This window comes from Mustela erminea, chromosome 15, assembly GCF_009829155.1.
Source record: "Mustela erminea isolate mMusErm1 chromosome 15, mMusErm1.Pri, whole genome shotgun sequence".
NCBI classification, from domain to species: domain Eukaryota; kingdom Metazoa; phylum Chordata; class Mammalia; order Carnivora; family Mustelidae; genus Mustela; species Mustela erminea.
In genome coordinates, this window is record NC_045628.1 from 47,621,252 (window position 1) to 47,647,090 (window position 25,839).

Genomic DNA, 25,839 nt, shown 5'->3' on the forward strand with positions numbered 1-25,839 from the left:
AATATTGCTTTTGACTTTTTTTTTTTTTTACTTTGTTATTAGTCATTACCATTTAAGTTAGAGAGAACAATAATTAAGGGCTTTGGGAGTTTGTTGGAGAAGAGAGGAAGAGTAAGTTGCCTGAGAAAATAACAATATTTATGTATAAAAATCTTAAATAATTTAATAGCTAATAGGGAGTTTGAGAGGATGACTTGACCTGAGTTGAAAGATCTCTCTAGGACCATTCGGATTGACCCTTTCTGCTTGTCTTGTGGGATCTATCAGGATTGAAGACATGACCTAAAGGAATGCTTTGTACTTTCAGTGTTATGTGTATTTGGCCAGATACAGCAATCACAAAAATTAATAATGAACTGTAGTATACAATAGCAAAATGAATGAAACTTAGGTCAGCTGACTAAGAAAGCAGTTATTTGCTCTGAAAATATTTATATTAGGAGATAAGAAACAATGATAGAAGTTGGAACACTTCTTTAATTGGAGAGATTTTTAGGGTAGTAATCTCACACACATACTCACACACACACATACATCTCATACTGTATCTGATTACATTTTCAAGCAATGGTTTTTAATTGTAACCATATATGGATAGGTATATATTAAAGTAGAGGTTTCTAGGGGCTGCCACCAGAAATAACTCATTTATTGTTGCGTAAGACATAAAAATCTATATTTCTTCAGAGCTGTTGAACTTTGATAGTCAACCAAGTGGCATTTCCCTAATCTAGAGGACTAGTTTCAGTATAGTTGCATGGTAGGGTTGCTGAATTCAATAATCCCTGCATTTCCTAGTTAAACCAGATAGAATTAGGAGGAAAAATGGGAAGAGTAATAACAAAAGCACAAGAAAAGCAGTTGCTGCATTTCTACCAAGGCAAAATATATGTTGTTTAAGAATACCTCAGATATCAGGAAATAATCAGACTAAGGCAAGTCAGCCTGGGCTGCAGGGTCAGGCACCCAAGGAAGAGACTGGAAACCATAGCACATGCGAGAGGTTCTGAAGCAAGACCCATCACTACCATTGTACACAGTGTCTCTGATGATTGCATTGACCTCTCACTTTTATTCACTAGGTTGATCAAATAGATTAAAAATTCTGTAAACATAAACACCAATTCTTTTCATACTTATATGTGTCTATGTATAGCAATGTGGGAAATATGGAAACTGTATATTAGCATCTGGGCATATATTTGAAGAAATGTCTTTTTAAAAAATAAATGAATAACTTTTTTGAGAATATATTCCTAATTTATTTTCAAAATACTGCTTTTAAAATTTAATCAGATGATAAATATTTTATATTAAAATTTTATAATCCATTTAAAACTAAAAATATTTAGGAACTCAAATAAAACTAAAGTATTTTTTCATTCTTATTAAAAAACAAATATAAGTCAAAAATTAATGGTAACACATAACTTTGTAAAAATATGTAGCAATGTATAGTCAAAATAATAGTTGAGGTATATTATTTTCTCAAAATTTAATATTGTATGCTTTTAAATAATAGATTTTGTTTTTAGAGCAGTTTTAGATTTAAAGAAAAGTTTGAGTAGTAAGAACAAAGTCCTAATATACCTCCTCTTCCACTGCCTATAATTTCCCTTATTTTCAGTGTTTTGCCCTAGTATAATTTATATCTTACAATTGATTAATATTGTTTGACTATTATTAACTGAAGTTCATGGTTTAAGTGAGCATTCACTCTTGTGTTGTACATTCTATAGGTTTTGATGTGTAATAATGCATTTTTACCATTTAAGTTTTGATGTATTTCCTCACTGGAGGAAATCTGAAAAGAAGTAAAATCAGGTAGTACTCTCAGGGATGAAATTTTTTGAATTATTGGAGAAATGTTTATCTCACTATGTATGCTGAAAAGCCAAACTATCCATTATACTGTTCAAATTCTTATAGAATGATCTCTCAATTATTAAAAAAAGTCACTCTTTAAAAAAAAAAAATTTCATTGTGTTCCATTGAAACACTTGTCTGAGGACCTGTACTTTATTGATCAGTCAAACAAACTAAGTCAAGAAAGTTAATTTTTTCAAAGAAAAGTACATTCTTTTTAACAAGTATGGCAGGAAAAAGATCAGTGTACTGATAACATTAGAAATCACTGTGCAGCTTAACCTCATCTATTTCCAAATATATTTAAATAACCAGTATATTTTCTTCCAGATTTATCATAGCAATACATTAAAATATAATGTTTAATTCTGTGTTCAGTATACATTAAAAAGAAGTATCCAAGGAAAATTAATGTTTTCTTTTTTGAGGAAATTAATTTCTGGGACCAGCAAACTACATCAAGAGTTATTCCAAATATTTATTTTGTTTTCACATTATGCTAGGTGCATGAGGTCATCACACACATTTTAATTTTAGGTATAAAACAGGTAGGTACCTTCTTACTTACTGGGCATGCCTCACTGAAATTTCTGTTAAGTTAATATTACAGTCTGGTAATTTAGCATTTCATGGGCATTTTCGTTTTAGTTTTCTGCTGAGGCTTCTTGAACAAATCAGTTAGCCCTGAATAATAATTTTATGAAAATGCTTTTCTGAATCCCCTACTGCAATTGTTTTTAAATTTTAGCATTCTTTGTTTGCCTTTCACACTAGTACTATGACTCTAGTCATATGAATCAGAGTAAAATTTGAATTAGAATTTCAGATTCAGAGTGATGCATGGTCTTACAAAGAAAGCAGAAATTACATACAAAGTTAGCCTTGCTTGTTCTGTGTAGGGTTTTAGAATCTCACTGGAGAATTCTAGGTCTTCATGCAGACAGCTGACAGTGGGAAGCAAACAGAAATGTTGCACTGGATGTTATGGGACAGAGCAGCTACTATCTTAGAGTCTGCCCGCATCTACTTTTAGCTTTGTGCAAGTCACATTTTTTTTAGCTTATATATAATTATCATTATAGTTGTAATATCCTATGTGTATTGTTGCTTGAATCTTCTGCTTTGGCAAGTATCCTTTACATTCTCTATTGTCTTTGTATTTCTTATAATTTATTCTACTTAAGAAATTAAACAAAACAAAATGAAACAAAACCAAACCCTACAGCTTTGCTGTAGGATTTTGACACAACATAATCATTTCCCAAATGAACTTCAATGGTTTCTATTTCTCCACTACACAAAATTAGCTTTTGCTAAATTAGAAAGACAAATATTTTGGATGATTCTGAACTATTTGTAGAAATATTAACACGCACTCACAAAAATGCAATCATAGATGTTACCAAGACTGTTGATTCTATGTGTGGTTGTCAGCTGTGTAATGGAATTACCATTGATTGGATACAATTTCAACAGATTACACAATATTCCTCACTATAGACAACTTTTCTAGTAAACAAGGCAATACAAAAATGTTTAAGATGAATTATTCACTCTTTAGTATCTCTATGTACTCAGTGTGAAGCAAAGTGAATTATGTAGTAGGTGGCATTGCCAATAACATAGTCTGTCAGAGAGGAGCACTAAGAATATGACAAATAGGTTATGTTGCATAATCGGTTTAAATGTTGAAACCAGTTCTTTTAGTACCTAAAGTATATGTTGAAAATAATGTAGGAACTTTCTAGACAGAACTGGTTATATTTAAAACAATATCAAAATAATCTTTATATGCCAAGGCACAGCATGTTGCCCGGCGTCACTATGGCTGTAATATTGTCCGAACTGAATATTACAAGGAACTAGCAGCCAGAATTGTTGTAGCTGCAGTGGCAAGAGCTGCAGCCCAATGTAACAAAGGCATTGAAGTACTCTTTGCAGTTGCTCTGGTACATTTTGTGTTGGTTGTTGCGAGAGTTTTGAGGGGGCCTACCTCTGCAGATGAAACAGCCAAGAAGATTCAGTACCTGATCCATTGTCAGTGGTGTGAAAAGAGAATTTTTCAGAAGGATGGTAATGTGGTAGAAGATTACAGTGCTAACTTTATTTCCTATACTGGATTTCCTTTCATCAACAGACAAGACATTCGTAAAACCCATATAGACAGCTGCCCTGTTAACTGTCACGGAAGCATGCCCGGAAAGACAGCAATAGAACTTGGACCTCTATGGTGAAGTTCCCTTTTCAATACTGGATTCCTCAAAAGAATGCTCTTTGAATCTTTTCACCATGGTTTAGATGACATTCAAACCCTAATAAAGACATTAATCTTTGAAAAAAAATAATCTTGGCATATAAAGAACTGATATCTGTAGAAGTCACTGATACAATGCCAAGATTTCTTATATTTCTGAACGCAGAATCTAGATAGTTCACGGATGTTCCAAAAGGGTCTAGATGTATGAAATCAAAAGATCTCAGATGCATCAGTACACACATATTTTTCAGTAAAATGGAGATGACTTCAGAGGGATAGTCTAGTATTAACACAAGGTGTTTGAGATAACAGATATTTACATTAGTGGGAAAGTTGCACTGTTTCTCACATTTCTCCCTCATTTTTATTGTCTTTTTGGAAAATCTCTTTCAGTAGTCCCTCCAAGAACAGAGAAGTCTATGACAAAGCAATTAAAAGAATATGTAAGGTATAGTTCACATTGGTGCAAGTCTTTCCTGTTAACAATTCAAAAGAAAATGTGATATAGAGCCACTGAGGTGGGCTGGTGGATAACTTCGAGTGAACCATTATTTGACCTTTCTGCAGAAAAGAAAAATTATCACATAGAGCATCATAATTATTAGATAATACTGGTAATATAAAGTGGTAAAATTGGAAATGCATGCATTAAAGAGATAAGTGTAAGTCCGATATATTGATAACACAAATAAATAGATGATAATACATGTAAAATGGCTAGTTACCTTAAATGTATATTGGTGTGCTTTTTATATTACAAAAACAGTCCTGTCCTTGATACTGTCTTGACCCTTTCCCTGATTAGAATTCCTATGTGTCTGCAATAGCATTCATTTTATCTTTCTTTTTTTTAGTTTCATTCACATGAGCTCTCTTGCATTCCTGAAGTAAGTGAAGAGGGGGAAAGAATAGAACCCAGGTGTTTGCAGATGGAATACTTGTGAGAAACTATGATTTGGTTTTACTCTAAAATCTAAGTTTCTCTTGAATGATTGACATTTGTATATATATGTTCTCTCTTCAGGTTCCTTACCCTCAGGCATTGCCCATAGTCTCAGAAGCAGCTAAAACCCTGACAGAAATACTGATTCTTTTTTTTTATAAAAATATTTTGTGATTAATAAGCTATACTTACTTTTGAAGTCCATGTTATAGACATCTGATGTATATTCTGCCTCAAATAGAGGTAATATTTATATGTATCTCTGTCTCTCCCACATTCATGTATATGCATACATATTAGTTTTTTGTATAAGGATATTAAGTTGTTGAGATAAAGAAATGTTACTAGAAATATGTCATATATAAAATTCAAAATTATTACAGATTAGTTTTGTCTAATGTCTTTATATTAGATGGGTACAAAAGGTGCTTCAAGTAAAAAAAAAAAGCTCAAATTAACGAATGTTCAACATGATTTTAAGCAGTCCTTTGAGAAGTTGATAGCGCAGTCAACCTGTTGTTTGGTTTAGTTGATAAAAAGAAAGTAGATTGACATTTTTTGTTTGTTTGTTAGTTCATTCAATTGACTGAATCAACTCATTGTTTACATCATATTGATGAAACAATGAGTCACATTGATGCCATTAATCATATTCAACCATGAAACAATGCATTCTCTATACACAGTGGCTCTGGGAATGGAGTGATCGTCAACTCACCGGATCAATTTCATGTCAAATGAATATGACAAGACTGCTGAATGTATTAGATGGCTTATACTATCCCTGATTATTCCAGTTTTATAGATAATGTTAGAAGGAAAAATCATGGTAGGAAAAGATGACAGAGCTAATTCTCATAGTAAAACACTGAAAGTGATTATAGTAGTTTACTTCTCATACCTAATTAGTTACATAAAATAGAAACAGTAACAGAAAGTTGTAATACTGAATTTTTTTTGGCATGTACACAGAAGTAAACTGGATGGAATGGGATTAAGCAAGAAATCATATATGACGCAGAATTTCATGTCCATGTGAATTTGGATAACTAATTTCACCTCTTTACCCTTAGTTTCTCTGTGTAAGGAAAAACGTAACAGAGCAAGAAACTTCCCTCCCATGGCTATTTTGATGATTCAATTAATTAAAGTATATGAAATCACTTAATTGTTTTTTTTTAAGATTTTATTTATTTATTTGACATAAGTAGGCAGAGAGGCAGGCAGAGAGAGAGAGAGGAGGAAGCAGGCTCCCTGCTGAGCAGAGAGCCCGATGCGGGACTCGATCCCAGGACCCTGAGATCACGACCTGAGCCGAAGGCAGCGGCTTAACCCACTGAGCCACCCAGGCGCCCTGAAATCAGTTAATTAATTGTAAAGCAGAGTGTTAATGTGATGATGATGATGATGTCTGGTTAAATTGATACTGATATCGCTCTATAATCTTATTGAAAAGAGTGAGTGCTTAATATAGAGACTTGTAAAAGCTGCAGAAAACTTCTGTGGTGGATGAAAAGAGAAAAGCTATGGTAGAAAGTTGTTGTGTATTTGAAACAATGTTGGAGAAACTGCTTAACAATAAAGGTGCTATAATCTATTAGGTAAATTAGCCCAATAAAGGATTCAGATACAATGAAATTAGTGGGATTTTATGGAAATTAAGAATTCAGACCGCTAAAACGTCTGAGCATTCATAAACATGACTTCTTTGTAGTTTCACATTTTGTGATGAAGATATGAAAAGCTTCATTTGAAAAAAAAATCTGTTTTCCTTTAATGTAGAAGTATATTTTAATATATCAATAGAAATATGTACCTATTTTTGCTTCTTCTAGTCTTTTCTTTTTCAAAAATGCAATTTTACTTTTCATTTGTTGTCTATTCAGATAAATGCCAGTTATATTTCATCTTCTCCCAAATGAAAGGCATGTTTTTGATATCAGAGCATAGTGTCCTTTTATTTTTATTATTTATTAATCATCTTCATTGCAAAGTAGAATCATGTCCTTAGAAATTTTATTTCATATACAAGTGATCTCTCCACTGGAATCTGTGAACACTGAACATCACTTAAGATCCTATATGGGGGGTGGGGTGCCTGGGTGGCTCAGTTGGTTAAGCATCTGCCTTCAGCTCAGGTCATGATCCCAGGGTCCTAGGATGGAGCCCTATGTCAGACTCCCTGCTCAACAGTAAGTTTGCTTCTCCTTCTTCCTCTGCTTCTCCTCCCTCTGCTACTCCGCTACCCACCACCACCCACAGCTCATCCTCTCTTTCTCTCTCTCAAATAAATAAATAAAATCTTTAAAAAAAATCCTATATGAATCAAGAGAATGAAATAAAAAGAAAAGATTATTTAGAAAATCAGAGGAACCTGGAGGATGATATAGTTGTCAAAGCTACATCCCTTGAAAGCCATAGTTACCACCCTCATTGAATTTACATAATGTAGTGGGAGATACACATATTAATTTTATTCTTCATTTGAATAAAAAACTTGAAGAGTATACAGAGTCAGAGATTCTGTATATAAAATAGTAACATCATATGATTAGTTAGCTGAAATATGAAAATTATATGTATCTTCGTGATGATAAGAAAAAGTGGGTTCTTTTATAGGTTGAACATAAGAATTTAAATTTCAGGAAAAGTAAACTTTTCAGGAGGGCAATTTGGCACCATGTACCAGAAGCTTTAAAAATGTTTTCCTTCGATTCAGCAGTGTACTTTTAGGAATCTATCCTAATAAAATTATCAAGAAAACGTAGAAAGATTTTATAGATAGGTAGGTAGGTAAGTAGCTACGTAGATAGGAATAGATAGGTAGATGTTATTTGAAGCTTTATATCTGAGCAAAAATTTTGGAAACAATAAAAATGTCCAATAATAGGGACCAGTTCAATAAATTATTATATCCATAAATGAAATGCAACCATGCAGCATTTAATATGTGTGTTTGTGTATATGTTGTGGGTGTGCGAGACAGTGTAGGTTATAGAGAGGAAGAGAGGGATAGATATTCATGGTATTTTTCAAGTGAAGAAAGTACATTAAAAGTATATATAGTATAATTAGTTTTCATTTTATAAATCATCATTATAATTATCTTAGTTTACTGGCTACACTAAGCTTTTCAAAAAATGGTTCCTGCTAATTTACTACATTAAAATGTTTATTAACTATTGACAATTTAATGTTTAAAAATCAGCCGTAATTCTGTCATTGTGAGATAACCAGTTTTAATATTTTGGTGCTTAATTTTGCATGTATTTACTAGGTGTATGAAAATATATAGGTAATATCCAATTTATTCACATTTTGCAGCTGATACTCTATATTAAAAGTGATTCTGTTTTCAAATACCAGCATAACTCGATGTGAATATCAGACTTTAAATACAAACAGAAATGCAGATGTCAGGATCCTTGTACTTTAAAAAGCAGGTGGTGTTTATTACCTCGTGCTTTTTAAACGTCTTTCTATCTTTACTAACAACAAGGTGGGTGGAACTGCAAGCTGCTATATATTTAACACTACTCTTTAACTTTAAAGAGCTTATAATATGTATTTTTTTTCATGACTAATCCCTAAGGTGATTCACTCTCAACTGCATAGAAACATTCAGTCTTCTTTTGAAGAGAAAAAAAAGCTGCTAGTTTAATCAAGATTATATTTTTGGCAAGGAACCAAAAGCCAAAAACAGATTTTTGTTTTATTTTCAAAAGAAGACGTTGGCAGGATGACAATTTAACAAGTATGCAGCTGGAGGTGTAGTAACACTACCTTTAAAGACATGTCTTCATGGAGCAATTGACTTAACTAGTTTAATTCAAACCACTTAGATAAGGGAAGCAGCTATATTCAGATAAGGAAATATTATTTAAATGATTATTCGTTAGGTTATATTGATAAAATAGCTGTTAGATGCTATGTAATTTACATAATCAGCTGTATTTAGACATGTAACCTTTGAACACATTTTCTCAACATTAGGGCTATTGGCATTTGGACCAGATACTTTACTGTTGGGAGTGTGGGCCTGTCCTGTGCATTGAAAATGTTTAGCAGCATTTTTGGCCTTTACCTGCATCGTCCTAGTTGTGATAACCAAAAATGTCTCCAAATACTGGCAAATGTCCTCAAGGGGGCAAAATCACCCTCAGGTAAGAACCACTGCCTTGGAAGGTATCATGAAATCCTATTTTTATCCTTCTATGGGACTATCAAATAAGAAACAATCAATGACTTTTCTGTATTTAAGACAGAAATATCCTATCCACAGTCTTTGGAAAGTTAATATGGCACTAGACCTTAGACGCCCCTATCTAGCACAAAAGATCTTTGCCAGGACACAAAGACAAAGGTTCTGTGTTGATGCTTTGTCTAAACTCCAAGCTCTCATCTAAGTATTTCTTTGCCAGGCTCTTTCCTCTCTGCCTTAGTAGTAGTTACCTTTGAAGTAGTCCTTGTTTCTGGACAAAACCTGGATATGTAGGATCCTCAGAGTTGATATATAACATCATCTCAAATTAACATGATTACTAATAACATAGGATTTAACTAACTGTCCGCATACAATTCAATGGATTCATTAGCGTCTTTATGAACAATGTCTTTCTGTTTTTTTTCCATATTTATTTAACTTTTTTGTCTATATTTTCTCAAAATATCACCTTCAGCTTTACCTGCATGTCACATTTTTCATGCTTTTGACATGAAAATCCTCTCTAAGCCCGCTACTGAAAATAAAGTGAAAATACATTTGTTGGAAATAAAAAAAAAATCCAAAATTCTATCCCACTACACTAAATAACTACTCTTTATACATTGGTTGTTTTGCATAGGTAAGATGATTTTCATCACTCATTTACTTGATAAATATGTTCATTGATGCCTAGTATTTGTCAAGCATTGTCATAAGTACAAAGTGCTAAATAATACCTTCTCTATGCTTGAGAACCTGCAATGAGAAGACAGAATATAAGGAAGAAAATAATGCTTATAGTGATAATAGATATCAATAACCACAGGATGTTATATGTGAGCATTTGAGAGGGACAATTCAGATAGTACTGAAAATTTCTTAGATGAATACACTTTCCCTTTCTTTATAACTCTGTATTCAAATTTGAGTTCTCAAACATAGAAACAAATTAATTTCTTCCCCACATTCTGGACTTCATACACACTACAGAAGACTAACTCAAAACTCACTCTTTCTCGGGAGAGTTTTATTCATTTAAGTGAGTTAAATCTCACTTTTCCTGTTTTTGTGTTTGTTTTTTGCTTTTTTGGGGGGGGGGTTGGTTGTTAATGTATGTAAAATTTTCAAGAGATATTTCAGCAAAGGAATATATTTTTTTCTTAGGAAATACTGTCTCTCCAATGGAATAGTCAGTGTTGCATTTTCATTAGTCTTTTATGACATCCATTAAGGTTCTTTTGTGAAAACTATTTCCTGGGCAATTTTAATAAGTATTTTTTTATTCAGTCAGGTTGCTTGCCTGGGATTTTTCCAAACCATGGTACCTGGTCTAAGAACAGCACTAACTCCACACAAAATTGATAGAATAATAGACAATCAGACTGAGAAAAAGGTATTTTGGAAAGACATGTATAGTAAAAGAACCTCTCTAGGTCAAGGAAGGAATGTTTTTCAATTTTTGCTACTGTGAATCATCTCATTTTTAATTAACAAAGCTAAAAATTACAGATCTTAAAATACATCAGAGAAATTGAGTATCTGTACCAAGTGTCTCAAATCCGCCTCAACAATACAATGCAAACTGTCTTTTCTATCTTATAATATGTTGTGGTACTTTGGGGGATGAGAGCACAGCTAAAATTTAAATTCCTATTTTTCATGGTTGGTGTTTTTATTTTATTAGATTCATGTGGTCTTATTTTTTTTGTTGTTTTGTTATTCTTTTGTGCATTGTTGTTGAATATTGCTGAGGATCATTTAGAGCTATACTTTGGCACCAAGATAGTAAGAATGCCTAGTCCCAGAGAGATAGAACAAATTTGGATTGTCAAATGCTACATATATTAGTATACCAAAGATCTATAAAAATAAAAATAGTATCATATGATGAACCCTCAGAGGAAAACATCAAAGGGGCCTTGAAACAATCTATAGAATCATGTTGGTTTGTTTTATATATATGTCTAGATAGTGAGAAGATGTGAATTTATTCCAGTAAAAAGATATTTATGAAATCTTTGTAGAAAGTTTCTCTTAGAAGCAAGACTTCAGGCTTTACTTTGGGGATTTAGAGTCTTAAGAGAAATTTAATTTTCCAGATTTTTCAAATCAGACTAGATTTTTTGTTGACTATCTTACCCCTAAAACTCCAAGAAAGCCTTAACTTCTGGAAGCTAAAACTCATATTTTATAGCTTTTTTTCGCAATTAAGAAATTTCCTTATTGTAAGTCTGATATGATATTGTATTTGATTTGGTGTTCTGATGATACACAGTTAGAATTTTTACTCTTTTTCAAGTCTGTGCTAGTTTGGCTTCCACCTCACTTGATAATGATTAGAAAACAGGAAACATTCTTAAAGTAGGAGAAGAAATTTAAGTGAGGACATGCAGGAACTTCTAGAACCATGCAAACACATAATACTTTTAAAAAGATTTATTGGCTTTAAATAGTCCAATTCTCCTTCAGATGTTCTTTTAGTTTATAAAGAGAATTGCAAAATAATCCATAACCAGCTTGAGGGTGTCTGAGAAATCATGGAAAATGGGAAGGACGCCAAAAGTTGAAACTGATCAGATAGGACGGTGCATTTCAGAAATGACTCCTAGAAATGTGTTTATAACAAAAAGTAATGATTCATTTATTAGGGAAAAAGAGTGAGCCCAGCCTCCTCCTATTGTCATATTGCTGAACCAGAGGGAAACTTTGGTGCACAGACTATTTGTAGATCTGACCAATACTTCAACAGGGTGCTACATGATATTCTTTTGAAGGTGAAAATGTGATTACATGAGATAAGCTTGTAAATGAGAGTGCATTTTGCACTATGAATTAGTGCCATGTGAGAGGGCTGGTTTATTACCATGTCATAGTGCCATACTTGGATTTGTCTCAAGAACTTCATTTATAGCTTGGATGAATACATATAATGTGTGATGATCGAATATGCAAGTAATATGATGTTGTGAAGGAAAGGGAATACATTAGGATGTGAATCAAAAAAGGTCTTAATAACCTTGTAAAAATAAATGTGAAAGAGTAAAAAGTGCTTTAGCTGTGTACCGAAGAGTAGTTGTACCAATTCAAGACCGTTGCTATTGTGGTTTTAAAGTTATCTGCACAAATCCTTCTATACTTTTCTATTAAAGTAGGGCTTAATCTCTCTCCTCGAGTGCCGGCTTGACTAACGACTTGCTTCTAATGAGTATAAATCAGCAGTGATGGTATGCCATTTCTGTTACTAGTTTTTTAAAAGAATTGTAGCTTTTGTTTTGGGTGTTGTATCTTGGATCATGTGCTCTGGAGAAAGCCAGCTGCTATGTCATGAGGTAGCCCTAAAGAAAGTCCCACAGAACAAGGAATTAAAGCCACCAGCCAACAGTCAGGGGGAAGCTAACACTTGCCAAAAATCATTGACATCAGTCCAAAACTTATACTGCAGCCTCCTGAGAGACCCTGATACAAAACCACTCAGATAAACCACTACTAGACACCCAACCTTCAGAAGCTGTGTGACATAATAGATGTTTTGTAATTTTATAACCTCATTTATAATGTATATTATTGGTTTAACCTGCTTAGTTTCGGGGGCAATTCAATATGCAGTAATAGATTGCTAATATGATAGCTATGTTACCTAGCAGCAGGATGTATGGATTATGAAATGAGCCATGGGCACCTTGAAATTGACATATCCTTAGACTAATTTAATTTAAACAAAACTACACAGAATGATAGCGATACCTTACCTAGTGTTCAGTCCTGAAGGTCAAACTGAGAAAGGGAAAGGGCTACGCAAGTAAGTGTAACTGGAAAGAGTTTGGGATGTATGGCCTTGAAAGAAAAAGTCAGTCAGCAGAGTAGGATTGTTAATTGTTTTAAAAATTTGAAAGATTAGCATGTAAAGAAGCAATGATTTTTTTCCCAACTTCCATAGCTACATCAGTTAGAGATGCTCGTACATATGCTGAATGAGAATGTGTGAACGGCCTATCTGGATTAGATAGTTCACAAAATCACTTTCAGAATTTAGATGCCATGATGTAATCATGTGTACCTGTGGGTTTTCTTAACTCTGGCTGTACATTAGCAGTATCTATAGAGGGAAAAAAAATCAAGTGCCCAGGTTGACCGTAGACTTATTGAGGCAAAATATCTGGTGATATGGCCTGGTAGTCCATATTTTTTTAAATTCCCCTTTGACGTTACTGTGTAGTTGGAATTAAAGACAATTAATATATTCATTAATTTTGTGGTTTTATAATTTATAGATGTACTATTTGATACATCTTATCATGGAAATGACAAACCTTCACCATTAAATGTAGTCCTACATATTTAGCTAATAGAAGCTGATGAAGTTGCCTAATTTGAATAAAGTTGTTAGTGTAAGTGCTATATTTTTTAGCCATCAAATTCATTAAGAAATGGCCATCCCTGGGGCACCTGGGTGGCTCAGTGGGTTAAAACCTCTGTCTTCGGCTCAGATCATGATCCCAGGGTCCTAGGATCAAGCCCCACATTGAGCTCTCTGCTCAGCAGGGAGCCTGCTTCCTCCTTTCTCTCTGCCTGCTTCTCTGCCTATTTGTGATCTCCGTCTGTCAAATAAATAAATAAAATCTTAAAAAAAAAAAAAAAAAGAAAGAAAGAAATGGCCATCCAAGCAAAGGAATGGTTTTTAGTAGTCTATTTGTTAGCCAGTTAAAAAATAAATTCAGGATCTAGGCCAGGATAACAATAATAATAAAAATGATAGCAAATTTTTATTGAGCAGTTACTATGTGATCAACAATGTACCAGGAATTGAATATGTAATTAGTTATCTAATTATACAATAGTCCTGTAAGTTAGATATTCTTATTAGGTTCATTATTCTATTCACTATATGTCACATAATGATGTATATTGATATACTGTTATATTCATTATTATATTTATTGCATTTATATTATATTTATTTCTTCAAGTAGTAAATTCATTTATAATATACATTTATAATATACATATACATAATATGTGTATACATATATTGTATATATACATATATTATATATACATATATAATATTCATTTATAATATAATATTCATTTATAATATACAAACCATATGTTTAGATATACATATTTACATAGATACATCTATTTGCAAAGAAGTCATATTAGGACATTTGTGTGAGGGCATTCAAACAGTGATTGGGTGAGCAGCTTCTTGGATCTAGGCTTTCCAGCTCTCAGAGCTCTCACTCTTAGCCATTATGTTTGATTATTCATGAGTGACAAGACAATATTTTTCATGTTAAAATTCCCTCTTTTTCTTCATCCCATCTGCCAAAGACAAGTCTGTATTTGTCCAGTAATTTTCTCTGCACGTTTACTTTCTGAGGAAGGTCTATTTATTTCTGAGAGAGCAGCTGGGTCAATTTAAGGAACAAAGGAATGGAAAGGGGCGTGGGCAGCAAAGACAGGACCAGGACTCCACGTCTGGAAAGTGAGCCTCCTGAGTATCTTTGGGGTGTAAAGATCTTGGGAAGAAAGAGAAGAGCTGTTACAGAGTGTTCTTGGAAATTATAAATAAAGTCCTCTTTAATGAAATAATTCAAGTATACTCTGATTCCAGGTGATTTTACATCTTTCTCTTTCTCTCTCTCCCTTTCCTGGGAGTAAACTTCTTGACAATGCCTTGTTCATCTTTCACTCTGCCAAAGACTCAGAGAATGTACATCAGCTGGGGCCTTAATTCAGGTTGCCAATGTGTTTAGAACAATAGAGTGATCACTGGATCACTGAATCTTTAAAGATTTTAGGGTTATTGCCTAGACAAGGTGGAGGAAAAAAGTAAAGAAAATCGTACACACTTTGGTTAGAGGAAACAAGGAATGAAAGATTCTCGTTTAGCATATCATTATCATATTAATGCCATTTTCAGTAGCAGTTAAGTCCCCAATTTCAAAGTGTGAAAATTCAATTTTTAATGGATTGCACTTCAGTATAAAAACTAATTTTTAGTTTTGCCCTTTCTTACATGAAAGAAAAAAACAAAAAACAAAAACTTTAACCCTAATTTTAAAGTTTAGGATTGAAGTCAGTTCTTTCATAGGAGTTCATTATTCATTAACTTGTGAACACAGTATTGTTATTGTTATTTGATTATCATACATTTATATAGCACTTTTTATTCATAGACTAAATTAGCACGTATTTTACAAGTATTTATTAGGCATCCTGAGAATTGAATGAGTCACTTTAAGTTGCAAAGAATAAACCAGAAGCATTTATTGCTATTGTATCATTGGATGGTAGAGCTATTCTTATTATCATGAATAGTAATGATTCATAGAGCATTACACATTCTTCCATCTCAAAATAAGATCTTATAATCATGTATAATCATCAGGATATAGTCAATGGCTCTTTATAAACAGCTTTAGAAATAGCTGTGCCTGGAAGATTCATTTGTAGCTTATGTGACTGGCAGAATTCCTGAAATACAAGCCACATTACTTGTAGGGATTGGTGACAGGCTCCAGCAAACTGAATTCACAGGATCTGATGGTCAATTCCAATTTTACTTAGGTTGTGTAGATATGGATATAAAGCGATGTCAGGTCATTGTGGCTGACATGAAGCATAAAAAGCAGAGACTTCAAGGAGTTATTCTCAATTGAAAGGGACATAAAATCATAAGAAAACAATTCTAGGCAAAACAAAATAGTAGCAACAAGGAACGTGAAAGAGGAGAGAAAAGAAAAAAAGAAAGAATCATGATGGAGGGGGCAGCCTTAACATGGGGGTGAGGGAGGGGTGGAAAACGTGCCTAAAATTGCCAGTAAGTTAAGATATCAATCTATCCAGTTCTGGATTATTCAGATAAATATGTTAGCGATCACAACCTAAACGTATAATAAATTATGTTTGTTAGTTCATTGCATTCATTAAAAATACATTAAAACTAAAACAACAGCTAAGACATACGCATTTTATAAGACACACATTAGATAGGATGTGAATTTAGAACGTGTGCAGGCATGCAAACGGAGGCACATTTTCTCCAGAAAGTCTTAGGTTCATGAAAACATGTCCATATGTTTGGCTTTAAAATGTAGGTCTTTTGGTCTTACAAAGAATATTTATGTTCCGTCTGGGCATGAGAAATCATGTCTAGAAGATATTACTTACAAACTGGAGTACAAGGATCTTAGGACATTTTATAGTTTTGCAGATATTGTGCTCACTGCGGCACAATATACTATATACTACATACTATATACTATATACTATAGTTTTGCAGATATGACACCATAATTAATTGTTTTTGAGTCTAGGATTTTAGGACACTTCAGTTAACAGGCACAGTGTCCCTACAGGGTCATACTCTGTTCAGTTGATGCCAAGTTGTTAATGCTCCACTCCCTCTAAGAATTTCTCAAAATGTGATCTTCTAGATCAGAAACATATACCTAGATCTGACAAATCACTTGAAGACATTGATAACGTTTGTCTTACTGTTAAGCTTCCCTCGGCAATTCTAAGGTTCCAACCAGCATGTCAATTTGTCTTTCTTTTTCCAGACCCCTCCTCCCCATTTTTTTAAAGATTTTATTTATTTATTTGACAAAGAGATACAAAGCACAGGTAGGCAGAGCGGTAGGCAGAGGGAGAGGGAGAAGCAGGCTCTCTGCTGAGCAGAGAGCCCGATGTAGGGCTCCATCCTAGGACCCTGGTATCATGACCTGAGCTGAAGGCAGATGTTTAATGACTGAGCCACCCAGGCACCCCAGACCCCTCTTTGTTTGGGATCTAGCAAGGAGTAGTTAGGAATGAGTCATGATTCGTTGGGCGACTACACTGTTAATTTAATTGTAACACAGCCTTTCTAAGAGAAAAACAAAATTTTAGCAACGCTATTTTGCTTTTAAATACTGATTAACTAAAACTGGTGATAATGGCTTTTTCTTAAACTGAACTTACCAATATAACATGTGAAAAATTTATCTCATTATAGTACCCCCATCCAGTTTTGTTTGTTGTTGTTGTTTAATCTAGCAGGACGGCACAATTATTTGGCTCACTGCCATTTTTTTAAATTAAGTTTTTAATTTTAATTCTAGTACAGTTAACATACAGTGTTGGGCTAGTTTCAAATGTATGCCATTTTTTTTTTTAATTTAATTTTCTTCTGGTCCTGTTTCTGTGTGTTACCTCACCTCTCCTCCTACCCATATGACTCCTCCCAGGAAACCTCTGATCCTATAATTTCTCTCTGTCACAGTATCCTCTTGAGCCTGTTTTAGCCACTATCCTAATTAAAAAAAAAAAAAAAAAAAGACAAAAAAACACAACAAAAACAACAACAAAAAAACCTTCAGGGAGCTAAAATAGTGTTTTGACGAAATATCTGGGTTCCATGGTCTAGCCAAGTTGCCACATAAAATTAACTGTCATAATTTTGTTTCTCACTATTTTGATAATTATGTCTATTTGAATAACTGTGGGTTGAAGAATAATATCAAGAGCTGATGGCAGAACTAAATAAGCAAATGCACATACACACCAAGTTTATCTAGAGCATTGCTTGTAATCCAGTTCAGAGCAGAACATTTTTTTTTTTAGTGTTAATAAAATAAAGTGGGAATAATGTGTAGAAACAATAATTACAGAGGTTAAAGAGCATGTTTCAAGCCATAAGCATGAGACAAACATAGTAGTAAGAGGTGAAAATAGGAAAAAAACTGACATTCCAGTTGGCATTTTTCTCAACTATTAAAATAATGGGATAAAATGAGATAGTCTCAAATTCTTTCCTTTCCTTTCAAGTCTTTGTTCAAATAAATTTTCCTCTTGCCTGTCCTGACTACCTATTTAAAATTTGAACTCATCCTTCCTTCCCCATAGCACTCTTCATTTCCTCCTCCCTGCCAGGCTTTTTCCTCTCTCCCTAGCACTTGTAATCTGTTGACATACTGTGTAAGTCATTTACCTGCATATTGTTTACTGTCTGTCTTCCCTCCATTATGAAGGAAGTTCAGAAAGGCTAGTTATCATTGTGCATTATCTTCTCTGATGGATCCCTTGTATCTGGAACAGTGTCTGGTACATAAAAGATGCTCAAGAAATATTTGTTGAGAAATATATGACTGTCTGCATTCTCCAAACAATAGCCAGCCAATCGTATCATGTCACTTTCTACCTTTCCAGTTGCCAAAATGGAAACTCCATTTTCCCTCATGACTTGCAGAGTCATACATGAATCACTTTCACCTTCCTCTGTGTTTCCTTCTCAATCTGCGATTTCCTCCCCAACTAGGCTGACTTTCTTTCAGCTTTTCACATATGCCAAATTTGCTCTTGCCTGAGGATATTTGTTCTAGCTGGCCCAACTGCCTGGATGCCTTTCCAACTGATCTTTGCCAACATGCCTTTGTTATTTAGATTTTGGCAGAAATGTCACCTTTTTAGCAAAACCTTTTCTGGCTGCCCAATCTAAAAGAGCCATCCTGTTACTTGACATAACTGCGTCCTATTTTAATTATTGACCTACTATATATCATTAAGTGAACTTTTCAGTTTGTCTGTTTTATTTTCTGTCTCTCTTATATTAGCATGCCAGCCTATCAAGCACAAGGGTCTAATCTTTTTTTTTTTCCTCTCTCTTTTGTGTCCCTAATGTCTTGAGTAGTGTCTGACACGTAGTAGGTTCTCAATAAATATTTATTAAATATAATAAGCGACCTAACATATAACTCTTTAACACGTTGACTTTGTCAATATGATCTCACTTTTTAATTAACTAGATTAATTAGGTAAATTTACATAGAATTTTAAGTGACAGCTCTTTGCTAAGAAATATGGGAATATAAACAAATCTGACATATTACTGGAGGCAGCAACTCCTAAATTCTGGCTGCCCTGATCTGCTCAGAGATATCAAGTATTATACAATCCGATAAACAAAAGATAAAACCATTTATTGGAGTCTGTCTTTTTAATTTGAAAGCAAAAGGAATATAAACCCTATAACATGAAAACAGATTTCGAAAGTAGAGAAGCAGGTTTTATGTTTTCCAGTTTTTCTTCCTATCCATGTTGCCTCCTCACCAGAATTCACCTACTACTGAGGACCATGATTTTCATATGTCCAGCTATCTAAAATTAAATATCAAAATTTCCAGTCCTCCTTTCTGCATTGTTCAGACTCCCTTCCAATTCAGGACCAGCTATTTTTCAGCTACAAATGTTTTAAAGAGTAGTTACACAAAGTGCCAGTAATCTTACATATCAAAAGTGCTAAACAGAGGCATGGAATGCTTTTAATATAGGGCAGGGTTTGAGGAAAGCTGGTTATACAACACATGTGGATAGTTACATAAATATCGTAAATAAATATCTCAGATAAAAAAAAAAAGTCATAGGACAGTGTGAAATGGCACCAATAGAATTGTTATAGTCTTTTTGCATGGGTAGAATACCGGTTAAGGTATTTAGTAAATTTTTGATAAAGCAGGTGCAATCTCAGTTCTTTTTAGAAAATGGGTAGGATTTGTAACAATTCCTCTGGAACAGTAAGTGATAAATATTTTCTGAATGCAATGAGATTAGAAAGAAAATATATTGAATTGGTTTTGAATGACAGTTGAAGGAATTTGGATATTTGATATATTCAATGAATGAATATGGAATGCTTTTTTAAAAAGGAAGTGACATGAAATTGAATCCACCAGAATTGTGGAAGTTATCTGCTACATAATAGCTGAAATTTGAAAGGTGCATTAATTAATTAAAAATTGAATATAGGTTTGTTTGGGAAAAACTATGGCCCTAAAGACATGCTGGCTTTTATAGAACAAGAAAAGAGAAGAAAAAAAAAAAAGAAAAAAAGATGATAGGGAAGATGAAAGACTCAAAAGAGCCCCATTTCCAATTCTAACTGTCTGGAGACAAGTGTTAGCTAAGTACCTAGGCAAATGAAGCAAATACTCTCAAAACATAAACAAACTTCATGATTTTCAACAAAAGTCATATCTTTCTCAATCATTTTTTTATGACACAACTGATAATATTAATATTCATTTACCTTAAGCTTGACTACGCTTTCCATCTCTTGTAATAGAAAACGAATTTCTAATAATTAGACCTACTTACCCATCCTCTTACTGAAGCAAGCAAACAAACAAACAAAAGAAACCCACTCATTTTACTGTCACAACCAATAATTTAATTTTCTTTCATAATTTTAAAGAACTTCACCATAAGACCTTGGGTGTGTTTTAATAAAGGATGGCCTAACAATTTATCGAAAGTTTTACCAAAGTAAGAGATTGTGATTAACATAAATTGTTGTTTTCTGAAATTACAGGCACAGTTCACTTATTTCTCTTTGCATCCAAATATGTTACTTTGTTTTGTTTACTCAAGAGAAGTCCGTGTGAACCTCCTAAATTTAGATGCCATGAATGCATATAGAAACATGCCAGATCCATAGAAATATAAAAATAAATGGTAGAGGCTTAAGTGGGTAGGAGAAGAATCAATGAAACAAGATGGGATTGGGAGGGAGACAAACCATAAGTGACTTTTAATCTCACAAAACAAACTGAGGGTTGCTGGGGGGAGGGGGTTTGGGAGAAGGGGGTGGGATTATGGACATTGGGGAGGGTATGTGCTTTGGTGAGTGCTGTGAAGTGTGTAAACCTGGTGATTCACAGACCTGTACCCCTGGGGATAGAGTATTATGCCTCCATCAGAAAGGATGAATACCCAACTTTTGTAGCAACATGGATGGGACTGGAAGAGATTATGCTGAGTGAAATAAGTCAAGCAGAGAGAGTCAATTATCATATGGTTTCACTTATTTGTGGAGCATAACAAATAGCATGGAGGACATGGGGACTTAGAGTGGAGAAGGGAGTTGGGGGAAATTGGAAGGGGAGGTGAACCATGAGAGACTATGGACTCTGAAAAACAATCTGAGGGTTTTGAAGGGACGGGGGGTGGGAGGTTGGGGTACCAGGTGGTGGGTATTATAGAGGGCACGGATTGCATGGAGCACGGGGTGTGGTGCAAAAATAATGAATACTGTTATGCTGGAAATAAAAAAAAAAAAAACAAAAAAAACTAATGTGGAACTTCTAACTTAAAAAATAATAAATCTGTGGGGATTTAAAAAAAATAAAATAAAATAAGTGGTAGAAATGTTCATAAGGCTCATAAAAGATAAGAGTTATTTAAAAAACGCACAGCCCTTCACTCCTTCTTAATTAAGAGGCTACCCAGCAAAGCAGGCACAAAGGGATTTCATGGATCTACTTCATTTAGAATTCTAAGAACTAGGACTGGGTGTGAGAATAAGGCTGGAAGTGGCAAAGCTGTAGAGAGTGAGAAAGGTGTACTTGGGAATTACAGATGATTGAAACATTTGTTTTATAAGAACAGGCAAGGACCCCTAACTGGATTGAAACATCTTGAAATGAGCTGACTGACCACACAATACTGGTGTCATACTCAAGAGAGATTTCTGATACAATTTTCAAAGGACAAAGATTGTTTAGATTGCCTATCAATCCATCTATCAGAGGAAAGAGACTGCTAGGTGACTCAGCGGTTCATTTTGATACTCATCTCCATCCACTCATTCATTCAATAAATACTTATTCAAAGCCTTTGCAGTGTGCTCAACAAAACGTAAAGGAATTAACGTCCTTATGAGTGGGGTAGAAGACAGTGAACGTTATAAGTAGAATATAATTGATTACTTGTACTAACATTAAAAAAAATAAGCAGGAAGAGAATATAAAACATAAAGAATATGAGGAAATTTGAAATTTTAGATAGGTGGTCAGGGAAATCTCAACTGCAATGGAGATTTTTGTTTTGTTTTGACTTGAAGGAAGTGAAGGAGCAGCTAAGCCATGATCTTTCAAGAAAGTGTGAGAACCATCTGTCTTCCCAGACTTGGCTATACAAGTGGAATCCTCTGCTTACAAAATAGTCCTGATTCTTTTATTTTCTTTCATTTTTCTTCTTCTTTTTTTTTTTTAAAGATTTTTATTTATTTATTTGACAGATCACAAGTAGGCAGAGAGGCAGACAGAGAGAGAGGAGAAAGCAGGCTCCCCACTGAGCAGAGAGCCCGATGCGGGGCTTGATCCCAGAACCCTGGGATCATGACCCGAGCCGAAGGCAGAGGCCTTAACCCACTGAGCCACCCAGGTGCCCCAAGGTCTGATTCTTTAATGCGTTTTTGTGTCTCGATATGCTATTGCCTGGAATAACTTCCTTGCATTTCACATATGCATCTTTCAAAATCTACCAGTTTTTCATAGCCATCAGGTAACAATACAGCTGTCACTTTTGGATTTTAGATTTCTTGAGGTCATAGTCTATTCACTTTTCACCAATAAAAGCATGGAAGCCATGATTTGCACACAAGTATTTGCATATAAACTACTTAAACATACATGTAGTGTCAACCTTAAACTTCATGTGGTACAGAAAATCACCTAGAAATCTTGGAGGTATTGGAAAAAATTCTGAGAAACAAGAAAAACACAAAACAAAACAAAAGCAACATGCTGTGATTTACCTGAAGCATGCAAGATCAAATACACACAGTATGGTATAAGTATCAATAACATTGCTTGAGCACCTGCTAGACACTAAGTACTATGAGTTATAGAAGGCAAAGTGGAGAAGATATCATTCTTCCTCATGCTAAGCTCACAGTATGATATAAATAAAAGACACACACAACCAGAATAGATCAAGCAATACAAGGTTAAATGCTGAAATTATGTGCGGAGTAAGGAAACTTGTGAATTCCTTAGGCCATATATGGGTCCCCAGAGTTATTTACTTCCCAAGGCAGGTGAGTAGTTCTTTCTTTGGCTATACAATTTCTTAGACTAGATATTACATTATATTCCTCTCTTGTGTTACGATTTATTAATAACTAAAACCTATCCTTCAGGAAACTTTGACACCTGCATAAACAACTAGACTCTGCTTCATATTTATAGAAGCTAGCTTGAAAGTTTCGGTGTAGCAATAGGAGAACTAGTTATTTTATCTTTTCAGTTAAGTTAATTATATGTATCCTTACCTTTCAAAATATTATTTATTGGCTTCCTCAGCTACAATAGTGTTCCGGAAGTCAATATATCAAATAGTCGTATATCCTGTAACTATTCTTCTCTGATTTAGTTAGAGGCTGCCACATATTGCAATGCCACTTCAGGATAACAGGATGCGGTTCTCTTCCATTAGAAACAAAAGCAATTACTCAAGGAGAGGAACAGTGTCTCCATTCACCTCTGTTGTATTATCCAAATTAGAGTTCCACCTTTATGAGAGATTGCTGGTCTCAAAATTGCTAGCTTATTGCGGTTGCCCAGTGATTCACCTCATTTCTGAAGTTAAACCTGTTTGATTGTGCCGTAATTGTAATTTATGTACTTTTATGAATTTCATTTATTTCAAGACTATAAGAATACGGTTCAGATGTTGTGAGGAAGGTATCAAACTGTTTATTCTCTGGCGAACTCTAAGAGTTAGAAAAATTCCCTACTCTTTGCCTCCAGCACTGCTTCTGCCACTTAATCTTGGTTGTCAAGTAGTGTATTTTTAGACTTTTGTTTTCAACTGTGTATGCCTGTTCTTAAAACACTTTCATGTTGAAGATTCAGCCTTTGGTCTAGAACCTGAACAAGCATGTACTTACCTGATCCTCTGAGTAGTTCTGTGCCCTTCTTATATGCACTTTGCCATTATAGACTTGTGAAATGCAATTGCTTACTTTTGAAATTATAGCATGTCTTTTTCTGACAATGACTCCTTGAAGGAAGTAACCATGTCTTCCCCTTTGTTCTGTGCAATAGGATGAATGAATGAAGTTTTTGGGTCATCTTTCAGACTGCTTTTTTGCTTTTCACTGTCGTTGTGGTCCCCACTCTTTTTGCCTCTCCCAAGTGATGCCATTACTCCCTCTTTTCTGCAGCTTCTCCAAAGCCATCAGGGTCATGAAAGCCTGGTCAGAGCAAGAGTTGGCTTCAGCCATACTTTCTTTTTTATTTTGCATAAATGAAAACAAAATCTACTCTTTGATAAAAAATAAAAATTATGAAGAATATGAGGTTTGTCTTTGAAATGTTATATATCACATTTATCAACCCTTCTACCCTTTTCATATGTTGAAAAATTTTAAACTGACTCTGTTTTCCCTTGCCATTCCTGCTTTTTTTTTCCCCCACCCAATTTTCCACTTTTCTCTGCTCTGTCTCTTTTCCTTTCACTTTATTCTTCTCTTTCTCTATTAACATGCTGACCTCAACTGCTCCTTTATAGGCTCTTAGATTTTGTAGAGCACATACAGATAAATGTAGCCATGTGAATATAGTTCGGCTCTCTAATGTTTATATACCAACAACAGAGCAGACTGTTCTACCGTCCCTCATGCTGGCTCAACCTAAGTAACTAAAATACTCTGCTTTCAGAATAGATTTCAGGGTCTTTGTTGGGACTTTTGCCTAGGAACTAGGACCTCTTCATTGTATCCCAGTCGCTGGCATTAGTCATGCTACAAAACAGAAGAATCATAGTAGTGCTATTCAAGCAATTGTTGGCATACTCTTCAAATTCTTGCTACAGCATCTTGTCTGCCAATTGTTATGGATTTCAATATCAGTACCAATCTGGGTTTCATATACTCCTTTATCTGGGGATTTGGGCAAACTGGCGACACTCCTTGGAAGGAATCTGTGAAAGTATAATAGAAGCCCATTTCCAGCTCCCTCCACTTTCCTGTAAGATCTGCTGACTTCTGTCACCATAAGCCAGAGACACTCTCTCATGATAATAACATATGGTAATTGCATATAATTGAAGTTTTGTTATTTCAATAAAAGTAATTTACCTGCCCTGGAAAAATTCCTGATCAAAGCAGGAATGAAAAAGAACAATAAATCTCTTGCTTTGTAGGAATTAAATGTAGGGAGAGGGGAATGAGAGGGCCAGTAGAGTCAGTTCATAACATGCAGTTAGGATATGCCCTTATTATGATATACTATATCCTGGCCAAGAGAAAAAAAAAGTTTACTAACTCAAGGTTCTTTTCATTTACTCTACTCAATAATGGTTAGGACATTTTCCAATAGTGAAGTATATTCTTCATGTTGGAGGTATAATAGAAACAAACAAAAATGAGAAGAATAATAGAAAAAAACAAAATGAGAAGAGAAAAAGAAAACAACAAGCCAATTGATATTATAAATCTAAATATATATGTATATATTTTTGTAAACTGCTCACTAGTATGGGACATTACAATAGAGTAAAATGATGTAGTAAATAGTATAAACTGATTTTCTTGTAAATGTTATTGAATAACAATGTAAACAGCATAACTGTATACTTAAGCTTCTAGTTTATACAATATTATGAATATATGCTTATATAAATTTATTAGAAATATCATTGCTTCTGAATCATTTATCAAGCTTTGTATTATAACTATAATATCATCTCTACAGCATCTTTCCAGCTTTTTTCTTATTTTGTTCTCCTCATTTGTAAAATTTA